Below are 12,513 nucleotides of genomic sequence, written 5' to 3' on the forward strand. Positions count from 1 at the left end.
TTCTAAACTGTGGATCATGGAGATTTATAATAGAGTTTTTATGCCTGCTCAAATCCAAGTTGTTAGCTTCTGTTCGTTCCTTAGAGCTATATTGTTGATCTCCCAAAATCAAATCATGTTGACATCCAGCATTAGTCGAAGTTGTTGCCGGAATAGGTCCCAGTTTCTTGTTCATAAAGAGGCCCAAGCCCTCTTTTGCCACCTCTGCCAGTAATTTCTTCACCGCATTATTATTCTTTGTCTGTTCAGTAATTATGTGTACAGTTGACTCCATTTTATTATCCAGAATGATTTGAGCCTCTTTAAGATGTTTACTACTAGTGTCTAGGTCAATGAATTTAGTGTTTAGAGTGGCTACCAAGGTTGAAAGATCTTTGACTTGTTGAGATGTTCATAGAGTTTAGTAAAAGGTGCAATCGTTATGGCCATAGATGAAATTATCATTGCTTGTAGACCTCTTGCCCTGTTCACATAATTTACTGAGATGTTTTCATTGGCCACTCTTGAGAGCTTACTCCTTTGGCGCTGGTGATTTCTCAATTTCTTGATCCTTGGATATGGACGCTCCATTAAGGAAGACTCGACAGAGGGACACTCCGAAGACAATGACACACAGCTCTCTAAACCATCGAGTGGCTCGCCTGACAGAGTAAGAGGACTCAAAGGAATTTGTTACATGAGTGCCCCATTTTGGTTTTTTCCTCTGGGAGCATCCAATGCCGGGTGAGCTACTGCTCTCTTTCCTTCTACATTTAACTGCCCCCACCATTTTCGATGCCGTTGGCTCAGTAGGTCCTTGTGCTCTGAATCTTCGTCAAATGAGTCATGGGGCACAGTGGCCAACACTTCAGGTTCTTTGGATTTCAACAATCTGACTTTATTTAAACTTGTTAAGTCCAGCAATAATTTATTCACAATGTCCAAAGAATTTCGTCTGTTTTTTACAGAATCATAAATTTGTGCGCCATTTTTGCTTTGTTGCTGGACAAGCTCGGGGTGCTCAACCGCGCCATGTCCGCTCTGTCGAAGGTCTGTGTGACACATTGTCGTCCACATCTAATTTACTTAGGAAAGGGGCTCCTTCACACGAGGGAAAGGACGCTGTAGCAGTAAAATATGTCGACCACCTTTGTTTACCGGCAGCCATGATAGTGTCGCTTGTGTTTAGCAAGTGCCCCATATCTGGCTGTTCCTGTTCCAGTGTCAGTATTCGGGAAAATGAATTTGAGGTTTGACAGAAGTGCCACGTAGCGATGATTTGTAAACCTCCCAAGCTAGCGCCCGTAGTTGAGGGATTGGGATTAGGCATAAGGAAGGCTGTTGAGTCGCTTCCATGGCCCCCAGACAGTGCTGTGGACAAAGCTGTAAGTAAACGTCCATTACTTAATGGCATTCGGTCTTGACCAAGACTTAAAGGATGCTGTACCGATTTTATGCCGTCCAGCAAAGCCGATTGCTCAAGAACAGTCCGCTGTCACATTTCTGCGTCAGCAATTGTAAGGCATACGGACAGCACGGCCACATCCTCAGCATCATGAATGAGTGGGGTAGGGGGGTAGGGAGGGGGAAACAGCCATGGAGTAACAGAAGGGGGCACAAAAGAACACAAATTGGTTGAATTAGCCAGCCATCCCTCAATGTCTCTGTCTCCAAGGCCCCCAATAGCCCCAGAAACCCTCATGTCAGAAAGACTCCCTTGCTCTGATGTTTCAGGAGACCCTTCCCAGAGAGAACATTCCATAGCCGAGTGCAGGTGTCGCTGTGCACGCGTTTTCCCAGTCATTTTCTCAGGCACTGTTAGGCAGAAACCTGTGCAGTTCCCTTTGGGAACACTGCAAAAGATTTAGGACTACAGGTGTTAGCAGTAAACCCACTTGGTAGCAGTCTGTACCACCCAGATTTACCTGGTAGCTGTGGCTGAGCAGTCCTACTTCCCTCAAGAACAGTTAGGCAGTATGCAAAGTATACACAATAGGCACTCAGATACAACAATACAAGCAAACACTGACCAGAGCTTTGGTATCAAAGTATATAATTATTTAAAAACACACTGTTTGAAACACTCCAGCACTCTTATCGTAAAACACTCTAAACACAGTTACTATTATAATATATGCAACCCTTATTCCTTATCAGATAAGTCTTAGTTAACACCACTTATTTTCATACAGAGGTGAGCGCTTAACTATAGATGGCACTCCAACAAGTTCATGAAGAAGGGAGGGAAGAAGACAGAATATGGGAAGGTACACCACTCTAAGCTTTAGGAACACTATTAGCAAGGGAGAAGAGCAAAGGTCACTTGTGAGCCAAAGTCCATAGGCTGGGCCCACTCTTAGAGAGAGCAGAGCACAAATGCGCCCAAGATCACATAGTTACACTAGGCTTAGAACGTTTTGCAGAGAGTTCAAAAAGAGTTGAGAGGCTCTGAAAAGTTTAGCCAGGGTGTCCCAGGCTAACCCAGGTTCGAAAGCCGGGGGCTAAATCTACCCCGTACAGTCGGTGGCAAGGGAAGCCGGGCGGGACACAGTACCTTAAGTGGGAAGGATCCTCCAGCGGTGGCAGTTGTTCCTGGCAGCGGGTGCAAGTCTCGTCGTCGTCCAGGGGAAGAGAAGATCTCGACTTGGAGGAAGGATGAAGGTCGTTGCACTGCCAGGGAAGAAACCAGCCGCAGAGTTTTCCGGTTAAAGGTATTACCCTTTAATTCGCGGTCGTGGTAAAACATGGTATCCCGGCTGCCGGGGTGCTTGGCACAGGCAAGGCGGCCACGAGATACGTCGAGAAGGCCAAAAGCCGGTGAAACTGGTTATCCCCACCAGTCAAAGGAAGAAGACTCTCCGGCGGGAGATCTCCTATGTCGTTGGGAAAAGTGGTGAGACGGTCCAGCAGGGCTCCACCGGTGGTGTCGTCGTGGCAGGTCGGCTCAGCTTCTCCCTCGTCGTATTCTTGGGTCCTGTGGCGACTTCTGAAGTTCCAGTCCCCAAAGCCCTGCTTTTATGCAGAAAACCCCCATTCACCCAGCCTAGCTGTCACTCAAACATGCTAAGTGGTGAGCCGGCCGGCTCACCACTTGGGCCAATCAGGACGGAGTGCGACTTGAGTTGTCTAGGCAAATCAGTCCAGGGTGCCTAAATCCCCCTCCACTCCTCCTAAGTACCCCAGACAGAGTGGCACCACTTTGGAGGGCTTCTGTGGAGAAGCCCGCCAAAAAGTGGAACAAAGGGCTCGACTTGGGTTGGAGTCACAGAAGAGAACACAAATGCCATTTTAGAACCGAGTTTTGGCAAAAAACACCAACCGGAGAATTAATATTAATTAAATAAACCGGTGGTATGTTCGAGGCCATCGTAATTAAATAAATAAAGATAGTAGCCTCGAACAATGGGAAAATCCCATAGAGAAATATTCGCGGTTGAATATAAACAGTAGTATCCACTGCCACCAGCCAAAACTCGGTCAGGGGGGACGGAGACGTGCCCCCTCGACTAACAGACCCCAAGGCAATCGAATTGCCCCGGCCAGTACGTCCACAATATGATGGTTTGTACTGATTCTGTTCAGAATTTAAGACTAGTAAAGTCAATGGTGACTTTACAGACCCTGGGAGACAGTAGTCAGTCCCAGGGTATGGAGTCTATACTGGGGAGTCACTATGACACCCCTGTGTTACTGCACTGAGGGTGCTGTGTAACACACATCACAAAAACACATGAAGCCCTATGGAGTAAAAGACCCTATAGCCCATTAAACACATCTAGAGTCAAAGAAACGCACTCAAATCATGCCCAAGAGTGAGGGTAAAAGAGTCTCACTCTTGGCAGGAGAAAGAAATAAACCCCAGAAATCCAGCAAAGCTGCCGGGGAACTCACTAGGTTAGGAAATTCAGCCTAAACAGAGAATTCTCCCTAACAGGCACCATGGTAAGCGGACAATCTTCGTCGTGCCGACCGTGTCAAATTACACTGGTTCTGTAGAGGATAGTGCAGGACTTGCACGGACTTCCTCGGACGACTCTGACTCTGCGCCCGCTCTGCGGGGGGAGATGAGTTTATGAAGCAGGTCACGGCCAGTAAGAAAACACAGAAGACACTCTCCAAAGTAACACCTGGGTCGCCTCCTCTGACTCTGCCTGACTCATGTATGAGATGGAAAGCATGACCGCTGTGCTAACAGTCACACACCCACATTGACATGGAATGGCTCCCTTTCCTGGCCTTTTACAGGCCAAAACTCTACAGGCATTTCAATGCTTTCAGAGCCCTTCTGGATGAGGATCACTGACCTCAACGGAGGAAGCGACAAAAGAAGACTGAAGAGTCTTTCCTTGGTTTCATGGTCGACAGAACACATCCCCCAAATAGCTCATTCCACTTCAGTGAGTTTTAGAATCGAGCATCAACCCTGGAGTGTAGTTTACAGGAGTGAGCCCTAGACCCTGTAACTAATTTGAGTTTTAACCATCCTGTCTCTGTCCCACACCTTCTCAGACCTAGTAGAGGTGCTGCTGGACCTCTTGAGGATGAGAGCAATAGAACCTTTTGCCCCCGACAAGAGATTGGAGGGCTTCTTATCGGTGGAAAAGAAAGTTAGCGCACATCTAAGGACCATGGTAGAGATTTCAAGTATAAACCTCTTCCTTCCCTGGGAGAGATTGAAATGCGAACACTCTAACAGATCTGGTCTGCAGTCCGGACTGGGTATTGGTTCTTTGCCATCCACTTACAGGACAGTTATCGCCACCTCCCATTCATAAATCCTCTAGGAAATTCCACCGATTTGTGATGAGTGAATTCCAATATACGTAGTACAGAGTCCTCCCTTTTGGACCACAGCTACACTCCTAGGGTTTCAACCATGGTCATGGCCCCAATTACAGCTTTTCAGAGGAGGAAGGGCATACATCTTTCTTCCTAGTCATGTAAATAACTCCTTTGAGCATTGTTCCCTTGTTTAGCCCAGGAACGACTGAAGGAACCCTAACCCTCACCCTAAGTCTCAGTGAACCTTTCAAAATCTACCCTAACTCCCACTAGGAGGATCCAATATATGGGTCTACTGTAGGAATCCACACAGTAAAAGGTGCTCACTACTAAGAAGAGTATTTCGGCACGGACAGCTTGCTCAAATCTCCCATCTGTCAAAAACACATCCGACTCTTGATTCTGACAGATGCTAGACTATCTTTCCTCTGTTGTGCTGGCGATACACAATGAGAGGCTGCACATGAGACTCCCAATAGCTCGCCCTAGGCGCTCCTGCAATTGCATCTATCAGTGGTGCTAGAGGAGGTCATGGACAATCCCAGATGGTGGCTCCAACAATGCCACCTCTGTCAGGCATTCCCCAACATCCCACCAGAACTTTCATTGGCTGTCAACACCAATTATTTGCAATTCAGTTAGAGTTGGCCCTGGGCTCCTTCAGGAAACACAATGTGTGGAATTTTTTCAGACCGCAGGAACCACATAAACCACACCTCAAATTCCAGGCAATAGGCTTGGTACCGAAAGCTTTTCTCACCATCATTGCGTGTGTGTGAGGGGTAAGAGTGGAGTGGCAGTACAACGGGAAATTGTCAAGTGAACAAACCAGCGGTATCAGTTCTCACTTTCATTGCAATCTAAATATGGAATTGGGGCCTCCAGCACAACCTCGCCTCAGCCCGGCATGTGCCAGGAATGAGCAACACCCATGCAGACTTTTTGAGCCGTTCCACTACTCAACCCGATATTGGAAACTGTGATGAATCTCAGGGTTTCACCACTTCTTCCCAGTGGGGAGCCTTTCATTGTGTGGCTAGGGGGTTGAGCCAGCTACGCAACATTACCCCTAGAGGTGGCAGTAAGCAGGGACCTCAATGGGAGAGACTCCCCTCTTGGGGATAAGGAACCCCATTCCGGTGAGCAACTGCCTGAAATCCTCTCTTGAGAACCATCAATCACATCCATGGTTCAGAGAAGTCCATCAGTGCAATTCACTGTTTTTTGTAATATTAGCCCTAACCTCATCTTGATGCAATGTCTGCCAAAACCACTGAGACCAAGAATAAAAATGAGCGACTAATACAGATCAAGCCATGGTCTAAAGTCAACCAAACTGTAATGAAGAAGCCTAGAAGAGTAAGAGAGAATACTCCTCAAAGAGAGAGAAAGGACATTTGATGTTAAGCTGGGGAGGACCCAGAACTTGGATATAAAAATGGAAGATCATCATAAGATGGAGTGTGAGAGACCAGAAAGTTTGAACCTTGGAAGAGCTGGGAGCTGGCCACTACAACGAGATCCTAGGTCGTGATGACCTTGCTAATGAACGTGCCGAAGAGGCATGGAGAAAACAGAACAGTGTTGTGCAGGGGATGACCATCCAGAGGAAAGGAGAGTCGAGGGAGCGGTGGCATGACCTGGGAATGGTGGACTGTCCTGACAAACAGCACTGAGACCCCTGCCGCTATGGCTACTCGTGGCCACACCGAACAACCAACAAGAGTCGGTGGGACCGCAGAAGCTGTTTTGATCCTGAAGTGAGATCTGGTGATGCTAGCTTGTCGACAAGAAGGTAACTGGAGAGGAGGGAGACCCGGAAATGGGTACAGGGAGCACGGATGCACGCAGCCCACTTGTCCCCGTGACACAATCAGTGTTTCTTATAGTAAGAATAACTACGGGACTCAGTCTGCTTGTCCCAGTGAAAGGACAAGTATCATTAAGAAACAGAACCGTAAGAAAGAGAGTTATACTGGAACCTGTCTAAGAATTGCAAGACAGAAATTGATTAATTAAACCCTCACAGTTGTTTGGAATATCTGATTAATCCCAAAGCGAAAGTGAGCTCACCAGGCCAAGAGAAGGTGTATGTAAAACATGTTTATGTGGAGATGAGGAACTAAAGGAATACATAGTGTCAAGACCCAGACAAGGGACATTTGGGTACCTCAAAGGTATTGGGGAGGGTGGAAAGGAACCTTCCAAAGACACTTCACCCCTTTGGACTCCGCGATCTTGAAAACCCAACTGCAACAAGGAGTAAAAGTTCATCTCCGAAAGGAAAGGGGATGCCAGGAGGGGGGAAAAAAATCCCAGAGAAGAACTAAAGGAAGTAATACACGAAAAAGCCAAGAACTATTTGAAAAGGTTATATGTCATTTTACAGAATGAAAGAATAACGGAAACTTTAGTAACTGAACAGTTTTAGAGAAAGAAATACTGATTTCCATATATATATTTCTGAGGCTTGTGGAATCTGCTTAGATCACATGCTGTGCATAGGCCGACATCTAGTGGAAGCTGCGGAGTATTACAGTTTGTTTTTCGAAACTCGAAAATGGGCGTCGACACAGGCGTGCCAGTAATACTATCCCTAGTGTGACGTCCACTGTACCCAAGATCCCTCACGCGTCTGGGATCCTCAGATTGTTTTTTTCCGCCATACTGGTCGGAAGCATCTTGCGGAGTTCCCTGGCCTTAGCCATACTTTTGCTAATTATTGAAGTTAAAATTATTTATTGACATCCTTCCCCACCCCCACCCCAACGTCGACCCTCGACACTCGACGACGGCTGGAGAAGACATCGACCGTCGGCTGCTGCACGACGGATCTGGGCCTCGGAAGGCCGCTGGCCTCGGCCCGGGCCTAGTAGGCCGCTGGCCTCGGCCCTGCAAGTAGGGAGAGTCGGGGGTGGTACATACTCTTCACTCTTGGTATATAGGTACACCTTATATATTTCCTACACTTACCAGCCCGCTGCCTCAAGGTGCGTATGGAGGGTACCCCTTTCCAATTCTGCCCCAAGTGCAACCGCAAATACCCTTGGGTCGACAGGCACGCCACGTGCAATCTCTGCTTGCCGAGGGACCACCCCGAAGCGAACTGCAGAGCGTGTAGTAGGTTTAAGCCTAAGACACTTAAGGACCGTTCGACAAAGCGTTGGGCCCACCACGCCAGGCAGGCAGCCATGGCAGCGGAGGGCGCCTTCAGCGATGGCAGCGACGCCATACTTTCGGACGGCGAGGGCATTACGGCGTCGAAAGACTGCCGAGCGCAGGTCCCCGACCTCGGAAGGTTGTCCGGCAGGGCGGCTATGGGGAAGACCCCCGGCGACGCAAGCGCTACACACCCTACACACACTAAGCACACTAAGTCCAACCGAACCTCGACGACGTCGACTTCTCGGAAAGAGGCACAGATAGAACGGTCCGACTCGGTGTCCTCTGGGCGCTCTCGATCGAGATCGCCGCATGACGCAAGGCAATCATCCACTCTTGCCAAGAGTGCCTCGCTCCCTAGATTAACGGAAGTTCGATCGCCGGAAGACGAAGACGACTTCCACCACCAGGCCGCGCTCAAGGAGACCGAGGCCGCAGTTAACACCAGCGAGGCCCCACGCTCAAAACAAGGTACCTCTCCCGACCCTCGACGCCAGGCGTCGAAAGTTTCTGGGGCCTCCAAGGGGCAGGGAAAACATTTTTCCACGCACGGGGAGGGGGGGGAAACAGCGGAAAGCACAGCCTTCCACTCCTGTAAGACCATCCTTCCACCCTAAGCAGACAGACAAACATAAATCTACTGGGACATCAACATCCAGCAAGGCTACCCTTGATAAGTCCTCTAAGTTGCCTACTAAAGCCATACCCTGTTCCAAAGAATGGTCCAGTGAAGACATAGACAGGGTCATGTCAAGGATGTCTTCCTTAGCTGATTTTTCTGACAAGAACCCAGAACATTTCCTTTCGTATGACCCTCAAGGGGCCAAACCCTCAGGCTCCTCTGATCCTATCCCCCTAAGTAAAAAGGCCCGGTTCGAAAGACCTGAACCCTTCGAGGTGCAGCCTTACTCTACTCCATACTCTACTCCACACCCCAGATACCAAAGACAGCCTTTCCCTGAAGGGGACCAGGAGTTTACAATTCTGGAGGAACAAACCGGGACTGAATACTATGCGGATGATGAGGACCTGGAGGAGGTAGAAGACGAGCAGGAAATTTACAGAGTAGATTCCCCGGTAGAAAGCGAAGCCCCAGTTACCGACTCGCCAGTTGATAACCAGCCCCTCCTTAATGAAGTTCTCGCTCGCGCGGCAGAACATTTTCACATCGACACCCACGGTGTACAGGAGGAAAGGGACTTCGCAGAAGAGTTGGTGGGAGAGAGGAGGCCGGTTGCTCAGACCATCCCTATCCTTAAATCCATCCAACGTAGAATAGATCCATCCCTGGTGAATCCTAACCTCACCAGAGCCGTCAACCCCAGAGTCGAAAAACTTTTTCGGGCAGCCCAGTCTGACCCTCTTTATATAAGAGGACATCTTAAACCAGACTCCCTAGTGGTTACCAACACTCGGAAGAGGGCTGGGACACCCTTATCGTCGTCAGAAGCTCCTCCCGACAAGGAAAGCAAGAGACTGTACGGGTTTGGCAGGAAGGTAGCCTCAACGTCCGCCTACCAAGCAAGGATTGCAAACTCCACCACCCTGTTGGCAAGTTACAACTGCCATCAATGGGAAGAGGTTGCGGCGCTCATAGCCTCTGCTCCTGAACCGTTAAAAGGCCAGTTGGCTCGGATCTCGGCAGAAGGGAGAGCCGTGTCTGGTTGCATATTAAAAGCAACTTTCGACGCCGCGGACAACGCAGGAAGATTGATAGCAGAAGGTACTGTTATCAAGAGACATGCGTGGTTACGGCAGTCGGGGTTCAAAACAGAAACCCAGGCTTCATTAATAGACAAGCCGGTGGAACCCGATCTATTGTTTGGGAAAGCGGTCGAAGATGCACTTAAGAATGCCAAGGACGAGTACGAGACTCTCAAATCCCTTGGCCAGCTTACCAACAAACCCCCTAACCAGAGGGGGAACAGTAATTTTCGTCGCCCACGCGGCCAAAATTCACAAAGAGGCAACTATGCCCAAGGACAGGGTACACAATGGAACAACAACCAGCAGTCTACCCAGAGTTACGGCAGGGGTAACAAGAGAGGTCGTGGAAGAGGCAGAGGCAGCCCCAACAAGGGAGGTGGCACGCCTCCACCAAAGCAGTGACGCTCAGTTCAGGGTCCCTTCTCACGCAACCCCAGTAGGGGGACGCATTTCCAACTTCACCCAGGCTTGGGAAGGGATCACCTCAGACAGATGGGTGCTGTCAACAGTGTCCACAGGATATTGTATAGAATTACTGCAGCGTCCCCGGAACCACCCTCCACGACAAAGAATACACTCCTTAGAACATCAGAAGATCCTTCTCGAGGAGATCGCCATTCTGCTACAAAAGGACGCGATAGAACTCGTCCCAGGACACCAGGTAAACAAGGGTATCTATTCAACTTACTTCCTTGTGCCAAAGAAAGATTTGACAATGCGCCCAGTATTGGACCTACGGCCTGCCAACAAGTATGTCAAGCCCCAAAAATTCCGTATGACCACGCTACAAGAGGTAATCCCCCTCCTAAAAAAGGGGATTACATGGCAACCTTGGATATGAAAGATGCTTATTTTCATATTTCCATGCTCCCAGCGCACAGAAAATACTTGCGCTTCAAGGTGGACAGTCGCCACTACCAATTCAAGGTACTGCCCTTCGGGATAGCTTCAGCACCAAGGGTATTCACCAAGGTACTGGCGGTGGCAGCTGCACACCTACGCAGGGAGGCAATCCCAGTGTACCCTTATCTGGACGACTGGCTCATAACGGGGGAAACCCCAGGAATTTGCAGGTCAAACATTCAGAGGACTATCGACCTCCTCCACGGATTAGGCTTCTCTATCAACGAGAAGAAGTCAAGTCTGGTGCCAAGCACCTCAAAACAGTTCCTAGGAGCAATCCTAGATACTCAAAAAGGGTTGACCTTCCCTTCGGAAGAGAGAATTCGGAATATACTACTGCAAATTCCACATTATCTGTCAGGTCAACAAATAACGGTACGCAAAGCAATGCAGTTACTGGGCATGATGGCGTCATGCATTTACCTGGTCCCCCACGCGCGTCTGCGCATGCGTCCCATGCAGGAATGGTTGGCGAAACAGTGGTCTCAGGCAAGTGGTCAGTGGGACGATCTAGTGGTCGTTTCGCCAACACTCGTACAAAGCTTACACTGGTGGACAAGAGAGAATCTCGCAAGGGGAAAACCCTTTTACGATCCCTAAGTACAGGCAGTGGTGACTACAGATGCATGCCTGACTGGGTGGGGAGCTCACCATCTCCACCACACAGCTCAGGGTCTCTGGTCTCACTCAGTAGCCAAGAACCACATCAACCTGCTAGAGCTTCTGGCAGTATTCCGAGCGCTTCGGGCGTTCGAGCCCCATCTGCGAAACTTGTCGGTGCAGATCCGGACGGACAGCACGACAGCCATGTTCTATCTGAACAAACAAGGAGGGACTCGTTCGCCAAATCTGTCCAAGCTTGCCCAGAAAATCTGGATATGGGCACTCAGACGGAACATCTTCCTGTCATCACAACATGTTCCAGGGGAGCTCAATTCCCTAGCGGATGCCCTAAGCAGAGACTCCCTCCCAGAGGAACACGAATGGGTCCTTCACAGAGATATCGTAGAAGATCTCTTCTCTCAGTGGGGTTTCCCCACTATAGACCTATTCGCCACAAGCGAAAACAAACAATGCCCAGGATTTGCATCCAGGTTCCCCCAGCCAGACTCCCAAGGGAACGCCCTGTGGATGAACTGGGCAGGGATGTTTGCGTACGCTTTTCCACCAACTCCTCTCATCAGGAAGGTGGTGTACAAGATGAACAAGGAATCGATGACGCTCATCCTAGTTGCTCCCATGTGGGCGAGACAACCATGGTTTCCACACCTACGCAGGATGGCGGTGTGCGAGCCCATCAAACTCCCAGCCTGGTACAACCTACTGTCCCAGCAACAAGGTCAAACAGTGCACCAGGAACCCAACTCAATGAACCTGGCAGCATGGCTCCTGAGGTCATAGAGTTTGGGCATCTCAATTTACCACAAAGGTGTATGGACATCCTAAAAGAATCCAGGAAACCAAACACAAGGCACTGTTACTTTGACAAGTGGAAGAGATTCGTTATTTGGTGCCAGAATAAACAAACAACCCAGTTGATTGCACTCCTTCCAACGTTGTAACATACATGCTCCACCTGCTGGACGCAGGTTTGGTTTTTAACTCTCTGAAAGTACACCTGGCAGCCCTCTCGGCTTACACCACATCCCATAACAAAGTATCGTGGTGGAAAGTACCAGTAGTTAAAGCCTTCATGGAAGGAGTAAAGAGACTTCACCCTCCTATTTCGAACCCACCGCCAGGATGGGACCTCAATGTGGTGCTAGCTAAGCTCATGGGCCCCCCTTTCGAACCCATGCATAAAAGTAGTCTCAAACACCTGACTTATAAAACGGCCTTCTTAGTAGCCATTACCTCTATAAGAAGGGTCAGTGAAATTCAGGCTCTGTCGGTGCAGGATCCTTTCTTTACTATCCACAAAGACAAACTGGTTTTACGCACACACCCTAGGTTCTCACCTAAATTTATATCTAAATTCCA

General features: G+C 49.1%; 1 protein-coding gene across 5 annotated transcripts in view; it reads left to right on the forward strand.

The window, feature by feature from the left end:
• Positions 1–12,513, forward strand: part of POLRMT (RNA polymerase mitochondrial) — an 886,091-nt gene that overhangs the window by 831,827 nt on the left and 41,751 nt on the right. The gene's annotated exons all lie outside the window — the stretch shown is intronic.

This window comes from Ambystoma mexicanum, chromosome 1p (assembly GCF_040938575.1).
Source record: "Ambystoma mexicanum isolate Mex_15411 chromosome 1p, UKY_AmexF1_1, whole genome shotgun sequence".
Classification (NCBI taxonomy): Eukaryota; Metazoa; Chordata; class Amphibia; order Caudata; family Ambystomatidae; genus Ambystoma; species Ambystoma mexicanum.